This window comes from Accipiter gentilis, chromosome Z (assembly GCF_929443795.1).
Source record: "Accipiter gentilis chromosome Z, bAccGen1.1, whole genome shotgun sequence".
In the NCBI taxonomy this organism is placed as follows: domain Eukaryota; kingdom Metazoa; phylum Chordata; class Aves; order Accipitriformes; family Accipitridae; genus Astur; species Astur gentilis.
Window position 1 is genome coordinate 48031432 of NC_064919.1, and position 19406 is coordinate 48050837.

General features: G+C 36.4%; 1 protein-coding gene across 9 annotated transcripts in view; it reads right to left on the reverse strand.

Annotated features, from left to right (window-relative positions):
• TRPM3 (transient receptor potential cation channel subfamily M member 3) overlaps positions 1 to 19406 on the reverse strand; it is a 471646-nt gene that overhangs the window by 143836 nt on the left and 308404 nt on the right. The window lies entirely within an intron of this gene.

Below are 19406 nucleotides of genomic sequence, written 5' to 3' on the forward strand. Positions count from 1 at the left end.
CTGTCCTCTGTATTCTCATAGCAGGAATCACCAGAGAAGAATTAATTCAAACTCTAAAGCTTTCTGCATGGAGAGAAAAAGCACACCTATTCATTAAAAATACTTAAAAAAAATCTATTTCCATTTTAGTGATACAACTAAGTCAGCTCTAATTAAAGAAAAATAACCTGAGAAACTACAAAAAAAAAATATCACCATAAAACTTATAACACCGTGATTCCAATGCAATTTTTAATATAAGTACTGAGAGTGTCGTTTAACATGGACCCAGAAAATATAGTTTCATATGTGGGCATCTTAACGGAAAAAAAAAGGAAGATCTGTTTCTGAAACGAGACACAAAAAACTCTGACACATTAAGAGTCAGATCACTAGCTGATGTAACCTCTAAAACTGAGTTCAATGAAGCTATGCCTGTTCATAACATTTGAGATCTTCCCTCACATATTCACAGGAAAACAAATAACTTCCATCAGCATAGTCTTAATTTTCAGATACACAAGAGATCTTTTTTTTTAAAAGAAAGATAGATGGGTAGGAAAGGAAAAAGACAACAAACAAGAGACTTTCAGAGCTCTGAAATCCTTTTAATTATCTAGACAGTCCTCACTCCATATAATAGGAATTCTAGGAAGCTCTCTAAAAGACTCCCCCAGAAAGAATTCAATTTTTTCATTTAATAAGAAGATGAGTTGAAACTTTCCTTTAAAAAATTCATTTCAAACAGAAAAATTTTATAAAATGTATTTAAATATTAAAATTACCTATTTAATTGCACAGCATAGACAGAACAATAAACTATGAACTATGACAAAGTTACCTGAGAGTTAAATAATGCAAAATGAGCTTTAGATAACTGAAAGGAAATCTGAGCATCTTACCTCTATAAAAAGAGAAAATACGAAATTGCCTTTATAACATTACCTAACTGACTAAAGTTACCTCTTACTTTGTGAGGTTAGAGAGTAACCTATCTAAGTATTACCTTTACTGACTAATGTTACCTTACTAACTATCTAATGTTATCTTTTTGTCAACTCAGCCTGCATCCTGTTTTTCAATGTTTAAACCCAGAAAGCTGGGACTTTTGAAAACCATTGTGAATGGTGGAAATTTCTTGGAGTCAATGAATGTTACTAGCATAAAATACCATAATAAGAATTTCTAGCTACATTAATTACTTATCACTCTCAGTACATAAAAAGTTATTATTTTGCCTTTTTCACAGAAGGTGATAACTTGTTGGATCTAGTGGTCACTCATGTTACAATATTTTATCTTTGCTCTACCTGCATTTTTATTTGAAAAATCTGCTAGACTTCATATTTTCTAGGAGTGGCAGACACCCTAACATGACTTTTACAGTCAGGAAAAAGAAAAGTCTATTAAAAGCATTAAAACTTTTACTTACTATAGTAAGTACTTACTGTACTGTACTAACTGTAGCAAACAGTTGATATATTACAGAATGTGGGGCAAGGTTTGTTTCATGTTTAAGCAAAGGCCAGTTAAATACAAATTCTGAAAAATCTAAAAAAAAGTTTTACTTTACATAGCATGGACTACCTTGAAATTCTAATATATTATAACTTCTAAATGCTTACAAGCCTACGATGCAGGCAATAATAATAATAATAATAATAATTACCATCATCATCACAACATTGTATATTATACAGTCAAGTCAGCTTAGAAGTCTAGTGCATCTTGAATAATTTCTCAATTTAGTAGTCTTTTCAGGCAAAGAAAGGCTTTTTATAAACTAACTTTCTAGAACTGTCAAGGCATCCAGAGTGAACTTTACAAACTTCATTCGATCCTTTTACTGCAGTACTTTTGAAGCTATAGTAGGTGGGAAAATTAGGGTTTTTCTTTTTGTTGAGTTTTGTAGAGAAAGAAAGGAAGTTACAATTATTATTCATGTATTGCAATGCTAACATTTGACATTACATACTTTATGGACCTCACATGCTTGAAGTTTCTCCCCTTCAACCTCCAATAGTATACAAGCTTTCCATATTGCCTTAAGAAGACACACACTGATACAAAGCTGCAGATTTATAAATCCCCTTTGTTGTATATATATATATAGTAAATTTTTGACAAAAAAGGAGCACTTATAGAATAATGCCAGTTTTATCTTCATGATTGCTTGCTTTACCACTAAATACATGCCTGCAATACCCTTTATCTTCTCTAGAAAGCATGAAAAGATTTTATAAGCCAACTTTTCTTCCTGGCATCCCAAACCAGCTCCTATTCCAGAGCTTACATAGCATATGATTATCATTCATGTTGCCAAGACTCCCTAAAAATATCCTTCATCAAATTTCATAAATTTTGCATACTCTTCTGCAAACAATTTACCTTGGTGAATTCACTTACTACATAGACCTAATGCATCTTTTTCTGACGATAGCCACTAATTCAATTTCTCTAAACCTCAAGATCCAATAGAAAAAGTGCCAGAACAAGTACTTCACTGAAAAATTTTTCTTTCGATATACAAGCAGGCTTTCAAAGACCAAGAAACTGAAATTTAAAATTTGTTTTCCTACTCTTTTTCATACTGTCTTTGCAAGTAGAAAAGAAACCCAGCTGTGTTAAACATAAAAATTTGCATTTGAATTTTCATCATACTTCTTCAAATGTAATATTGCAAAAATAAGAGTCTGATTTAAAAAGTTGTTTATTCACATCAGGAAAAAAGACTTCCCAGCTTTTAGATCTCAAACAATATACTATCCTACCCAACAGAGTCATAATGCCACAGTACACTATTTACTCATTTCATAATTCCTTGTCCTTCCAAAGTAAAAACATCTGTTTTCATTGCCCTGTGCCAGTTATCCTTCTGTGACAGAGATGATTTGCAATCAAATACAGGGTTCAGAGTTATAATAACTTATGTTACTTGCCATAGAGTCTTCATAACAAAATTAGAATAAATTGAGGAAATCAACACATTCATAACAAAACAGTCTGCATTAAAGTCTTCTTTATAATGTGAATTAATAAAGTAGTAAAAAGTTTAGAAAAGTATAGCAAAGTATTTTCAGGAATAATAGAGCAAGAAGCTTATCTTCTCTTTCTCTTATTTCGTAAATACCCCTTCAGTATTAATTCATAAGACAATGGGAAGTCCACAGTGAATTCCTAAAGTACATGCCATACTTATACTTGGATTTAGTTTACTCATAGCTTAGATTTCCAGGTTAAGTCTCTGTCTTTATCAACCTAGCTGCAAAATCCCACCAAGAACATTTTTTCTACTTCTTCTTTACCTGAGTATCAAACTTGGCGTTTTAGTCTGTCCCGGAGCAAACTCTGCTGTCCATGTTTCCCTGCTGCTGGTCATCACTAATAACATGTTTGCGACTGCCCCCCGAACAAGGTACTCGGTCCATCCGCTGCGCAGAAATGTGAGAGTCAGCGAAGCCCTTGCACCCATTAGCTGCTTCGAATATGCTGCTGTGGGATTAGCCTCATTAAGGGTTCGGTGGACACTCACCCGCAGCCCCACAACACCGCTTGGTTTGAACATCTAATCTGATGCCAAAAGAAAAACAAATCCCCTGAGACCTTGGATTTAACTGGCACAAGACCTGACGAGCTTTTTTTCCTCCCTCTTCTTTCCTCCCTCTTCTTTCCTTGTTAGAGAGAGAGCTTGTGAAAGTGTGATAGGGCGCTCTGAGTTCTTAAGTTCAGCCCCCGAAAACAAATCCTTCAAAAGAAACAGTGTACTAAACTGGATTGAACCTGAGCACACAAGAGAGATTGTTAGTCTCCGAAGAATGAAACCAGTGTGTTTATTAGGTAACTGTGAGAAATCTATACACAGTTGAAATATATTGCAATTAATCAACAATGGCACTTTTCCAGAGAAGCTGGGGTTTTTCACTCTTTCTCACCACAGTTGCTGTACTGTAGTGAATGTAACTTTTCAGAAAGTCATAAACATAAACCTTTGTCTTTCACAGACAAGCAGCTGCATTGTTTTCAGCTTAATTAAAAGTTAGTAACATAAAATTTGGGTACTACTTCTTTACTGTACCCTCTTGATATCAACACTGAGGAACAATCTTTTGATATGAATAACACTTAGATTTTTTTTAGTACATAGTTCAGTTACTTACTTCAAGCGTTTTCCAAGTACAAAATACTTTTACTCTTCCTGTCCCTGCCAAGTTTGGATTAATTTCTCTCTACTCCTACATATGCATGCATACCCTCCTTTACTTTTCAATAAGCCTGCATCTAATGCATGAAAAACACTCTGTCCACCCTTGGCACTGACGAATACACAAGCACTAAACTATTCTGCGTGTACATTAGCTTTGATGGGCCCAGGATGGGCAAGGCTGAGCATATGCATCAAGTTCTAAACTTCTTATACACATGTTGAGAAGTGTCTGCTAGACTGGCTAATCCATGAGATATTTTTTTCTCTCTTAGTTCCCTGAGTTTTTTGTGTAAAATACATACATGTATTTTGTAGGTAATATATATATGAAGTATGTACATATACACACTCTGTATGCATATATGTACACACTCTCTTCCAGCAAAGCTACGACCTGTGAGATTTCTCTACCGCACAGTTCAGAGCAACAGAGACCATGTGCACATCTTGAGATCTCTTTACCACAGGAGCAGACCAAAGGTGGTCTGTGGCAAACAGCGAAGGTAGAGAAAGTTGCAGGGTCAAGAAAGCAGCTGGTAAACAGCTCCATGAGGTAAAGTATATGACTGGGGAGTCAGCAGGAAAAGTCTGCTGGCATTTTAACACAAGGGAATTTGGTTTGGTTGAGAGGGTGGAGAAAGAGAGAGGGGAGGAAAGGAAAGATTTCATATGATTGAGGTAATTGAGTAAAAATCCAAATCTGACTTTGAAGTGAAAATTCAGTACTTGGCCTTGACAAGATTCTGGAGATTGTTCTGCATTCAGGTTTCAGCTTGCAAAGTAACCAGGGGCAGAAGCCACACCTTTCATTTTAAGAAATCAACACAAGCAACAACGGTTATACTCGTTCCCATATGTTACCTGGTGGCAGTGTGAAGGATGTTTTATAGATACTTAGGTAGAGTTGGCATATACCACTGATGCTACAGGAAATCATAACTGTTTTTGCCATAGTTCATTTAAAGATGTGTTAATGTTTTAAGTCTCTGGCAATGAAATTGCCAGTACCATAGATACTTCTGTATTTTGAGGAGTGATAAGAAAAAGCAAATAAGCAGAGAGCTGTTTTTTTCAACACTGTGCAACTGCAAAATAGTGCTTTCAGAGGTGAATGCTGCACATTTAATGTTACAAACATACACATTATTTAAATTTTCAATCCAGCTCACTGTTAATGAAACGAACTCTCAAACAGCAGTTAGCAGTACTGACTCCTCATAAAAGAGGACAGCAAATATAAGAAATTAATCAAGACCAGAAATTTTTCAGGAAGATAAATTCTGTCAAAATTTAACATGTTATGTAGCTGGGATGCTTAACTGCTGACCTCTGAATAAACATTATTTTAAAAAGAGCACCAAGAGTGACAACTATAGAAACCTGCAATTTCAGTGGCAGAGCAGGACTGAGGCAGTTCTAACCCTCTGCTTCCCAACTTCATTTATCTCCAACACGTAACCAGGTTATAAAACAGGTTTCACTGGGGCAAGAGAGGTGTTGTCAAAAAGCCTTTCTCTACCTTGCAGTGGGGCAGAGAAGCTGGACAGGCAATGGAGTATTACTGAAGCAAATTACAGCTAGGATTTGCAGGAGCATCTGGTGACTGAGCTGCATCAGTGCTATTGCAAGCTGATACGATTAGTGTGCCTTAATCAAATGGGCACTTTTGCAAATCCTACTGTCTCTGAGTAAAGACCCTGTATCTGTAAACTTCTATAGCTAGATTAGTACAAAGGATGGCAATGCTTCAATATAACCTTAATTACTAGGTGTGCTCAAGCCAAATTTCTACCCTTCCTTTCGCCATTGCCCGGTTATAAGCATTATAAGCACTTTTATGTCTTGCTTGAAGCTTAAGGAATTGACCTCTCTGGACATTAAGGTAGGGATCATTAGACTATCCCAAAAATGTTTCATTTTCTAACAGGCGTTTATTACCAGTAGCTTCTTAGAGACTGGCCATCAGGCCTTTACCCATTAGAGCTATACTTCTGTACATTTTGTTCTTTTCTAACTGATTTCCCAACCACTTTATCATCAGAGTTGTCCCAAGAACAATGCTGAATTGTCTTGAAAATCAAGCTGTATTCACTACAGAGTAGGAGGGCATAGAATGCAGTCATTTATTACTACAGTATTTTACAGAATTTATCTGTTAGCATTGTTTATTAGATGTAAATTTTATACTGTACATAGAAGAAATAGAGTAATTTAAAAATAATCAGGAACTTTTCACTCAATACTTTATGATTTTAAGCATTATATCTGACATTTTTCTTACTGAAAGGTAATGGAAATGAAAATTTTATGTCTCTGTTAATGCTGCTATGCAAATTTGCATTTATGCTTTATATATTTTCAGAACATAGACCAAGCATATGTGACCAGTCATTATTATCCATGCTATTGATAAATTAACTGGAAAGATCAACAGACATTTCAAATAGAACCAGGGAGAACAATTAGATCGAAGAATTGGTGTAGACATCCAGGCTCCTACAGACCCCCTCAAGATCAGTAGAAGTGAAGGGGAAAATTTTAAAGAAAAACTTATTAAAGTGAAGGATATATTGTAAAGAACAGAAAGTTCCCCTATTTCCTTCTTATGGGTACTGGCATATAAAGGGAAGAATTAAGCCTATTGACTTCATTCATGATGTTTCTTTAGAGAAATATTTATGATTTCACCAAATCTGCTGTGTTGAATAAGTAAATAAAACTTTTTGAGCAAGAAAGCCCCACTTGATCAGATGATGGGTTCATCTAGCCCACTACCCTGTCTCTACAAGTGCCATAAATAGGTGCTAGAGAAAAGGGAAAACATGTCAAATGTATGTAACCCTTTTTCGTAACAGTTTCCCAGCTAGCAACTATTTTCTGCTCATGGACTTTCTGCATTGCTGTGATTTCTACATGTTCTGTAACCCTCCATGGGCTTTCCTCCACAAACTTGCTTGCTGATTTCATGCAAACTTTCAGCATCCTTATCATCCTTCTCCCTGCTGGAGGGGGAATCAGTTCCTTCTGTTTGTTTTGAATGTGACTTCTCATACTTTCCCATGATATTTATTACTGAGAGGCAGTGAACAGTCAGTTCCCGTCCATCCTCTTCATACTAGTCATGGTTTTCAAGATACATTCTCAATATTTTTTTTTCCCAGATTAACCATTTACCAAGTATTTCCACACACAGAAATAATTTGTTACCTTTTATCATCCCTGCTGCCCTTCTCCAAACATTTCCAGTTAATTTTATCCTTCCTTCTGGGAAGAACCAGAACTGTGCGCCCAAGGTGAACTACAGATTGTTATTGTGACAAGCAGATGTTCACTGTTTTGGTACCTATTCCTTTCCTAATAATTCCTATAAAAAATCAATTTGGTTTTCTTGACCACCACAGCTGACCACTGTGGTAATGATTTCACAGAAGTATCTAGCATAACCCCAATATTTCACTCCAGCGTAGTGAAGAATTTATAATACTAATTGTAAAGAACTGCCATAAAAATTAAGCTGTTTTAATCAAAATCTGGAAGAACAGTAGTACACCTATATGAAGTTCTAATTTATGTAAAATGTAGCTTAGCAAATCATAATGAAACACGGTATCACAGAAGTCTATAGGTGCACATACATAACTAGAAAGTAGAATATACAGGAAATATTTTTCTGCCATTCAGCGTTGGCAGACTATTTATCTTTTAAACCAGTCAACTTTGTTTTGGCTTCTAAAAAAGTGTAAAATTATTCCTGACTCCTCAAATTAAGGAAAGAAAATATCCTTCACAGTAAGACAGATCTCATTGCTCTCTAGTAAAAAAATTGTGAGGTTAAAATGCACATGTAGGAGTTTTGCACTGAATCTAGTTTTGGTCTGAACTACTTGATTTCTAAAGTGCTCACTCTACCCCACGAATGTATGACAGCTATAACATTATCTGTTCTTACATTAGAATGAGGTGGTTTTACTAGCCACTGTGTAGGTGCTGAGTTGATGAAGCAATGAAAATTAAAGTGTACATAATTGTATGAAAGGGCCTGAAGGAATGGGGATTACAGAGGTTCCCCAAGCCTAAACATTCAAATGGACCAATTATATGCCACTGTTCACATTTCATCTCATCTTCCAGCCCTGCAGTTATTCACAAGTCCCTCTTGAGCCCCCTGCGTAATGCAGCCCCACAGGCATCCTTTGCTAGAATGCCTTGGTTGAGATCCTGGTTTTACCACCCTCTAGCCTTCCTCCAGACACTGTTTTGGAGAAATGGAACAAGAGAAGAGCCAGTTATAAGAGATGAGACAACAATGCTGATCAGCTCTTTTGTCTCCCTCTTCTTCTGCTGACCCAAACTCATCATTTTCTCAGATGCAAAAGAAGAGAAGCCTCCCATAGCTGAAGAAAGGAAAAATTCAGTCTTCCCCCTGAAACACCCAGAAGGCAAAACACCAGAGGTTGTTTCTTTTGGGCAGGACAACATCCTTTTCCTTCTCTACACTCATCTGTGCTTTGTCACCGTCTTGTCCCTTCTCTTCTCCTGGAGAGTCCTTGCATCTAAGTATGACCTCCTATGTGTCATCCTGTTTGAAACCACTTTCATTCACCAAACCAAGTGCAAGCATGATGCTGCCTTCTCTACATTGTCCTGTTGATAACTCCCCTCTTCTGTTTTGCTTGGAACACCAAGAGGGAGTACCAGCTGGGCTCCTGACAGAAGGAACAGCCACCCCAGCTCCCTGCACAAACACTGTCACCAAATAGACACAGGACAAAAAAGTCCAGGGAGAAGCATCTCTCACCCTGGCAGCACAGTCTGGTGTAGCTGTGATGCTTAGGTTTTCTGTGTCATAAGGGGAAATTCCTAATTCTGTTTTTTTGTTGGCATTTTGGAACTATGTGATTTTGAATATATAAGCGCTTATTATTTGGACCTGATAAGGTCAGTCGTTTGATATGGAATAAAATAACAGCACTGCTGGTAATCATAGTGCCCAAGTTGCATATATTGGAATGAAACATGTTATGATTTCTGATTATGTCACATCATTAAGCAGATAGGGTCAAGTGGAATTTGCATTATTAACTTAGAAAAAATTAAACCAGTTTCAAATCAGGTAGGAAGATTTAAGAACACAGTCTACAACTTATTATCTCTTTGGAGTAATAATTTTAAGTTGACTTCAGCTGCAACCAATAGAGACCTGGAAACGTATTCTTTCTGTCAAGCCTTCATGGCTGTAGTTTTTTACAGGCTCAGAGAAAATTCTAAATGTGCCTATTCTTTGTATGTAGCCCAATCTGACATCCCAACATCTCTTATGAAGGAGGAATAAAATATTATGGAAATATTTCAGATTGATACTCATGTTTTTTAATTCTCCAGTGGAAATTTATTTATATGGCCTGCATTTTAAAGACAAAACAAAGCCAGGCCCATAAGTTTGGTGTGAGATGTGCCGGACTAATGTGACATTGTTTGAGATATTTAAGCTGGTTAGACATAAACTGGGACTGCCTGTCCAAGTTTCTCATTTCTGCCTTGAAGTACAACTGTGTAGAGTACTGGATCTTCACTGCAGAAGTAGCAGGACAGAGATTTCTGCAAGGAAAGAAACTGCAAAAGATACATTCCAGAATATGTAAGAGCAGATCAAAATATTTAACACATTAAGAAGTAACTAGAAACTGGTGAGATACAAAATTACATTGGAATTCCAAAGCATAAATTGAAAGAAACTTGCCTGTAGTAGATGATTCCCCCAAATAGGCATATCTTTTCTCCCCCCTTTTTTCACTAATAATGCAAGTTGCATGCCTATTTTTCCAAATGTCTCTGTTAACAGCCTCATAAAGAGACCATTTTGTGAAGATTTTCTTAATTCATTATATAAAATTTCAAACTGCTGCCAAATCAAGTGATCACTACTGGGATGGAGGGGGACAGAAGAATGTGGGAGCAGTAATTATAGATGACTAGTTCACAAGACGGGGCATTGTAACAGTCCAAAGATAGCACAGAGGAGTTGCATCAGTCACTTTCACTAAGAAAGAAAAACTGGTCAAAATTTTCAAGAGCCACAACACTTTTTAATATAGCTTCTTTTTACGGGAAATCTGGCATGATGAACCTGTCAACATGAAAGCAATTTTGTAGTTCCTTCAACTTTTATGTCCGGTTCTGGTTAAAAAAAAGATAAAGTCTTTAGGTATATGAACAGACACCAGAGACGGGCGTGGGAAAGAGACAGAAAAGACACTGCTTGAATCACATTAAGACTCCAAAGCTCTTGTGCACAGCAGACATCCCCAGAGGGCTGAAATGACTACAACACTCAGCACAGACTTTCTGAGAAACCATTATCACGGGACAGCAATCATCAACAAACCATGGTTTACTCTAATTCACTGAACTCTGGCACTAGCTTAATCCTGCTCTAGTCTGGAGAACAATATGGCAGAACCTATGGAATTTATGTTTACAGCACAGCTGCAAGGCATGTCCTCCACTGTGATGAGGTATTACCAACAGATGTTATTAACTTTTTAAAAGATTTTCCTGGATATCACACAAAGTCCTGTACAGAAAAAAGATGATCACCGCACCCACCATGCACGGAAATCCACAATTAGCACTGGTATTGGAAACCATTTAGAGCACTAACCACAACAAACCATGGGACTAAAACATGGGTTCCAGGCTGTAAACACACCATGCCAGATGGAGAACTTGGTCCCCCGATTTTGGTAAAATGTCAGCCACGATGTCTGAGCTATTCTTGTAACTACCTTTGTGTCAGACTCATCAGTGTGTGCAGACTGTGCTGGAAGGTAGGAGGGGTACCCTTGCGGACCACTTTTGTCAACTTTATTGAACAAAACATGGGTACTACAGTGCACAGATCCTATATGTATGTAGCTATTTCATTTTCTGTCCTACAACCTGCATTTCTTACTTTTCTTTTACCAGTACTTTACGAACCAGATTTTACTGATTTCTACCCTAGGAAACATCAAATAACAGAGAGATACATTTTAGGCATGTGTCAAACCTCATGTATCATTTAGAGTCTGACAGCCAAATTGTGGCATTTGCAACAGTGCTTTCAACATTAGCTTCTTTATATACAACTTGTGAAGAGATGGTGGATATATTCTGAATGAAGTTACAACAATATTGCTCTCTAATTTGCCATTCAAATGGCATTATAAAGAACAGTTCCAATTTTTTTTTGGTTTTTGTTTCAGATGTCTGTTTTTGTTATGTGATCTGTTGTGTACTTTGATTTCAGTGATAAAGTTGACCTGAAACCAAATGTACTACTTTAGGTAACTCTTATATAAAGGGAAGAGTTTAATAAATGATGCCAGTGACATACCACTTGAAACCAAACCGAATAAAATGCTAGCAAGCCTTGACACTGATGTCGAATAGAGCTAAGGAAAATACTTCTTAGCAGATTAGGTCAAAATGGGTATTTTGATGTTGACTCACAGTTGCCTTTCACCAAACATGAAAGTGGATGGAGGAATTAAAGACAGGATTTTAGGCTTAAGAACTTACATACAAGTCACAGCTACTACTCTGACATTTGCACTAAGTGGGAATGGGAAAGCATTCAGACATATAATGCATTACAAAAGGTAAATGCTTTCTTTTCACTTTTGTTGCATGTACCTGCCCATGTCTGGTCAGAACAAAGCGAGAAGACGCACTTCCAGGAAGAAGCTGGAAGCACCACTGAGGTGGGCAGGGGAAGAAAGAGCAGCCCTCCAGCCTCCACAGTGACTCCTGCAGCCAGAAGTGTGGCAGCTCTTTCCTCCAAAACCTCAATTTGGAAGGTCTGGATCCTTCCATAACACTGCATGCTATTCCTCTCCTCCCAGTGCAGACCATTCTTCTCTGCCTTGTCTCTCACAATGCAATGGAAAATATCAAAGTCCTATGCTTCTTGATAGATCTCCCATGCAACAAACATCTCCCATGTTTGTTAGGGAGGGCGGGAGGCAGAAAAATCTTTTATTCATTAAAAACATCTTGTGGCCAGTTGCTTATCAGACACATAGCAAATCTGAAGCGTGGCTCTTATAAACCTGTTTCTGAGAATGCAAACTTGCACCCTGCAGTAACAGTTAAATTTCTTTTAGAAACACTTCTGCAAAGTTTGGCATTACAGTATTTTATTTCCTGGGGATTTTGGCATTGTAATATTTTGGCATTAGTATAATCTAGGTTTAGCTGTATAGTTAGCTTTTTTTTTTGCTGTTAAGTACCCAGAGATTGTTGACATTTGATTTTCCTGAAAAACAATATCCAAGTTTCAATTGTCCACCTAATGCAATGTTTCAGTCCAGAAATAAATGAATGAGAAAAACACAACTGAAGTATAACTTGATTAAATTCCTGAATTAATCAGGATTGTAGTAATACCTTATAGATAATTTTTCCTTTTAAAAATATGGTTTTAGTAATGCCTACAACACATTTGCATAACTGTGAGTGAAAAAGTTGAAAACATCAGGGAATATGAGCATTTATGAAGCCATTGGAGTGAATGATCAATTTGAAACACTGTCAGATAAACCCTGATTCAGATATTGTGAACAGTACAAGAAACTGTTTTTATGCACTTTACTTATGCTTTGAACATACAGTGCTGTCATGGAGGAAGCGTGTTAATTGTGTAATGATGCAAGCAGCATATTTAAAATGTCATAGTTCAGCAAATCTGAACTAGTTAGGCAGTCCCTTGTAGAACTACAAAGATTTCGTACCTCTGTTCTTGGGTATATTACTTCACCGAATGTTTATAACATTATGTAATTCAATATTTTTTTTAAAAAATGCTCAGATCACATATTATTTGTGACCTATATTGCTCCATCAATGCAAAAATCAGTCATGCAAAAACTAGCAGCATATTTATAGTTTTCTGATCTTATTTAGCCTATAAGAATTCCATGTCATGCAAATATCTGTCAGGGTCAAGAGACAAGGCATTATTTTTTTTACGCCAAGGAATTTTTATTACCTTTCTAGTATTTTTGACTCAGAATCATAACTACACTTGAGAACTTGAAGACCATTGTCACACTGCAATATTTTTCATCCAGGTTTTATTCTCCAGTGTTGATCACTGCTCCTTTACTCCCGTTGGCAATAAAACATTGTTTTTTCCCTTCTTTCTTTCAACAGTCTATACTGATCCAACTTCAATTAAAATAAAGATCACTGTGACTAGTGCTAACTCTTCCCCCCTTTCAGATGAAAGCAGTCAGACTATTTAATAGAAGACCCCTATAACATTCTGAAAAATTTCACACAGATAAAATTAAAAACTGCATAATTCTATCACTTAAATTTTGAGCCCAATAGTAGATAAGTGCATGATGCAAGATATTTTTGTCATATAGTTCCAACTGTTCTGTGACTCAAGTATGACTGTAAAAGCACACACATTTTTCCAAGATGCGTGTACTAAAAGTCTTAGCAGGCTTTTTTTTCCTTTCTCACACATGAATCCATTATTCTTGTTTTCTCCCTGACGTTTTGTCCTAACCATGTGGCTTAAACAGAAGTAAACACATAGTATTCTTTAATAACAAATGAACAATCACCAAATATGATGTTATAAAGTTTCATGACTTTTCTTCAGGGTCAAAGTAGAAGGAAAAGAATAGCTTTGAGACAGAATTTCTTATTAAATCACTGACCAAGAAAAGAAGAAAATCACAGGAAATATAAATTAACTAGGTGCTTCTAGTGTTTCTTGTTCTGAACAGAGGGTCCTTAAAAGGACTGTTGAAAAAAAACCCATCAGCTAGTACTTTAGTCTCAGGAGGTTTGAAACTTGGTTCAATCTGCTGAATTCCTCAAGCAAAGACATGATACAAAAACTCAAGCAGGATTTTAATTTTAAATTCTTGTGTAATATATAACTTTAAGGGTGATCTATACCAGAATTTGATCATATTAACCACAATGTGTATCAACACATAATTATGACCTACATTATATATAATAACAAATATTTCACTGGATTTTCCATCCTATTTTAATTTATGGATTTAGCTTTGCTTGATGTTTGAAAGTTTTACTGAAAGGCCTTCTTGCAGCTTATTCTGGCTTTGACTTAGCAAGACTATTAAGCCAGTCCTACAGTTTCATTTCTAATCCTTGAATTAATATTAGGATTACAATGTTATAGTTAAACTGGGTGGGCCTCATTAAATCTCAAATCCTGCAAATTCTTCTATGCGGGCAACCCACAGTGTCATGACTTTGGAAAATTTGAAGGACTGGAGCCTATCAATGAGGAAAACAAGCCCCTTGCTTTGATATTTCTACCATACTTCCTTGTGCTTTTAGCCACAACAGTTAGCTGATTCTGTGTACTAGTTTCGTGTACCAGCTGCCAGACCTGGTCTCACTAAGAAAATTATACTTCCACTGCATGGTTCCTTACATGCAATATTCTTGCAACGGTATATATGCATGTCTGTGTGTATATATATATGCCTATCTCCTGAAGCATAAAACACAATTGGGGTGGGGGAATCTCCCTTACACCAATCCAGAAATTAACAGCAAGCATGAATACACTAGGCGAAGCCTTGGAAAGAGACCGACTCACGGGCAAAATCTTGTAAACCTTCATCACCCAATAATCTCATCCTCTGGGACTGGGCCCCGTATCTCTTTCTCCCCCCCAAATTTGAAATGAATAGTTGCGATAAGGGCTGTTGGTAGATGATAGCCCCCTGCAGAGAATTAAGCTTATAACTTTTGCACCGTTACAGGAAACAGCCTGGCAAGCCACAGTGAAGGCATTCGAACAGGAAGACAGCAAGAACAGAGCTGTCTCTACTTTTGGTAGACCTTATCCTCTGTTTTTTCCTCCAGCACCTAATAAAATATTTTCATGTGAATAAACATATTTTGTGGAGCAACTTTCTATGAAGTACTGAAATTTTTTACATATCCCTCTTCCTTCTTCCTCATGAAGACTAAGCGACTTCCTTGAACCACTCTTGACTCCAGTTGCAAGCCATAGGCTCAAGGAAATAAGTGTTGCTATGGCTTGTGTTATCAGCTGCTCAGTCCGGGTAGTCACACATGGCTTTTTTTACTTGGAAAGGTATAGGAGAGAAAGTGGAGTTGTGATGTAAGGCATAGCTTAGACCATATAGTGTAAAACATTAACACCACTTGTATGGGAAATAAAATCTCCACCCTGTCACCCCACAAAGACTAAGGTGGAGTTCAGTGTTGCTGAGGGGTCAGACAAGACTGGCCAAACTAGGCAGTCTGTTCATCCACTGATCACAAAATTGGAACTGCAGTCCTTAGACACAAGGTGATTGATGTGAACATTTCTAATAGGCACATCAATTGTTTTTTGGGGTTTTGTTTTGTTAAGATGTTTTTCACTTTTGCCTGCTATGAGACTTGCACTAAGATCTGCAGTGACAGGAATCAGAACACAATCATGCCTGAAGACCCTTATTCCTTGTGCTGAAACTACTTTGGAAAGCAAGATGGTAGGGCCCTTTCATTACATTAATATAAATCAAATATTGTCTGCTAAAAGACAATACATTGCTAATATTAATCATCTTGAAATCTACAAGGTTGTTCAGTTCTACATACACACAAATGTACATACGACTGAGGATAAAAATCACTGCTGCTCTCCAGCGCTATATGTTGAGTGCAGCTTGCAATGTTCCGGAGGATTCTGGAAGGAATTAAACACACAAATTGCAGCTAATTAGAGCTTCTGAGTTTAGTGAATACTTAGTACAGAGATGGAAAAAAACTAGTTGAGGAGCTTAGTCTTGCTATTTGTGAAGTTGTATGATGGGGGTCATTTACAGAGAGGGCATGTAAGAAGCTTTATATTACTTTCTTGTTTTGACTTGTCTTTGAAATAAGGATTTTAATGTAATTTTTTTTTTTTTTTAGAATATGCAGTTTTGAATATGCTGGATATTAAAATCTAGTGACAGGGAAAAAAACAACCAAACACCTTTTACTTAAAAAAGGCTTGTGCAATTTCTCTTTTTTTGTTGGGTTTAAATCCCCTGGAATTTGATTACACAGCACATTCCAGCTATTTGCCCCAGCAGGCCCCTCTATCAGGACTTGCTGATTACTACTTATGCATTGTTTCAATGTGAGCCCTTGAAGGATTTCATTTAATACAGATTAGTACCTTTATTAAACTGTGGTTAATTGAAGCCTCTGAGCTCTGCTAAATATTGTTCAGTGAAGTAGATTAGTTGTTTTAATTTGTTGCTCCCTTACACAAAAAAAATAACACTGAATGAAATAATTACCTTTTCCATTGGGGTACTGATAGTGACAATTGCTATAAAGCTTTTAGTTTTCATGTTTTAAACTGGCAGTTTTCTATCTTACAGAGTTGTTTATGGTTCACCAAACATAGAAACCAAGTTGACCACACTAGCACTCTCTTGGATTGATTTAATTTTTAAAAAGAATAAATTAAGGCCACCACCAAGAATGTCTTACCAAATGTATGACTAAAATCTGGTACTGTTTTCTGTGATTAGGAAAAGAAAAAACAGGAAAAAAAATGTGCTGGAACATCTTTAATTCTTATTTTAAATTTAATTGTTTTCCTAAGGGTTTCTGTAAATAGTTTTTTATCTGACTACTTTATTCTCAGTTGAACAGCAATATTAAGAAAGATTACAAAAAATTTAAGGAATAATCTTGTACCCACCGCAGTCAGTGACTCATTGAGTGTCACTGACTCATTGAAGACTAATTTATTAAAGTATTATTTAGAAAATCTTAGATTCTAAATGAAGATGTCTGCCCCATTATTTTTCACTGTTGACTTCTTAGGGAATGATAATTTAGGTTTCAATTAAAAATAATAGGTCATGTGAGTTTTAATATACTGTCTGTTTAAGTCTGTGACTGATTTACACTGGAAATGCTTTGTTTAAAGATAAAAACTAATCCTTAGTAGGACTTGGAAAAGAGGATTAAGAGAAAGAAAATAACTCACCAAAAGCAACAGTATCTAAAACACCTGGAAAGATACCTCTGCCTCTATGAGAGAGATGTGGTAAAAAAATGGCTCCTGTTTTTGCCCAGCTGAAGAATTCCTGATAAACTAAAAGGCACAGTGAGGAAAGGCTCAGGTCAGAGTCTCAGAGAGATACCTCTGATTGCTTTTTTTAACACAGAGCTCTAGCTAGCTTTGCAAACTCGTAAGAGTGGAATAAAGTTGCAGTGGTGGCTGCATACAACAGATATATAGTCTATACAACCATACTGGCTGCAGCATAGTGGGATTCTGGTTAAGGTGAAAGCTGTTCATTACCAGCTTGGAGAAAAAATGAATAAGTACACTTAATTTATTACTATTGCTGCTGTTGTACTGTTATGTTTCCCATAGCCAAAATAATTCGAAATAAGTAACCTTGTTATCGCAGAGGTGTTTACCAGCATAGAGGTGTTTACCAGCATAGAGGCTCATTATTTACTCTAAGAACAGTTTAGTCTATATTCCATCAATGAGACACTTCACACCAAGTATAACTAAAAATAATAATAAAAAATTTGTACTAGGAATTAATGACATTTTGCACTATTTTTAGCCAGACAGTAGAGCAGGAAATAAACATTGTAGCAGAGATGACTTAAGCAAATTTCAGAGGGGAACTTAGGAGTATCCAAGTTTTAGTTTCATCTTTTGAAATAACATTAGGTGAGGACTGCATTTGGCCAAACTTTACTTTTAGTTTCTGACATGCAAAGCCACTAAAACATATAGCATCAATGAAATGCAGAGATTAATTTGGCCCTGAACTTGTGTGATTTTATCTCAATACTGGAAATTCTATTATGCATCAGGCTTCGGTTATTGAATTTAGTGCTCTCTAATGGAGCTTCCTTGGGTGTTTCCAGATAATATTCATATGTAGTAAAGTGGAGTTAACAGCCCTAATATGTCTGCTACTTCATCTCCAGAAGAGGATCTGCTACAGGACATATTACAACTAAAAATGAGTGGCTCATCTTATGCAACCTGCTGAAGACCACAGATTTACAGCATGAATGAAACTCAGATCAGCCACATATGCTTGAAAAGAAGCACAAGCTCTGCTTATGACAAATGCTCATCTCTGGGTTATCGGGTTATCCTCTTGTGAAGTCACTTCATCAAGACTCTGGAATTTTATGAGTGTCTTTTCACTAAATTGCATTTTTTAAGAGTTTGAATGCTGCTGGACAGTTTGCTTATCCACATGAAGAGTATGTAAAATAGCAGCTATGATGCTTTGGAAGAATAGTTCACAGTTTTCTTCGTTTCAGCCTTTCTTTTCTACACAGATAGCTGGATTCTATGATATAAAGTTGGATTTCTTAAGTTTTTATCATACAAACTAAAAAGTTAAGATCTCCACAACCACAGGACTTCAGTAAGTTTAAAACTGGGAAGCTAGAGGCTCAGAGCAGAACTGCTTTTTGGTCCAAATGTCTAGCAATACTAACAGGATCACCTGGCTTGTTACATTACATTCTTATGCAGACAGCTAGCTAGACAAAAGATATGAAAACTACTGTTTACAGGGGAAAAAAATTGCAAAAGTTAAATAACCACAGCACAGAATAAAAAGGGATGTCACAGGATTTGAAAACTATCAAAATATATCTGAAGTTTCTGAATATTTAATTTAAGGTGTTATTACTCTATTTCCCCTACAGATTCCTCATTAGTGTCAGACTTAAATTGTAAAAGCCATTCAAATGCTGTGGGAAAGTATAGAGAAACAAAGAAGAAAAGAGGATATTTTACAAAGAGATACATGCAACAGACTTATTCTGTAATGCAACATTTGCAATAAGAACAATTTGTTCTCAGTTTATCTTATTGATGATGCCTTGAAGTTTTCACCACAAAGCACATATTGTAATATTAACATATTAGCTAACAGAGCTGAAGACACCAAAACAAGGGAAGAATCCAGTACTGGCATTTTTGGAGATCACCATCAAGCAGACTTTCCCTGTGACAGCAGCTTGAGAAGAGGTTAGTTGCGTTAGTACAGAATAGGTGCTAATTATGAGAGATCTGGGCTAAACTGAATGGTGGCTCTATACACATATGTATGACTTAGAAAATGCCCTGTTTCCAATACCTGAAAAAGAGACAAATCAGTAAATGTGCCAGAGGGATCTTCCATGG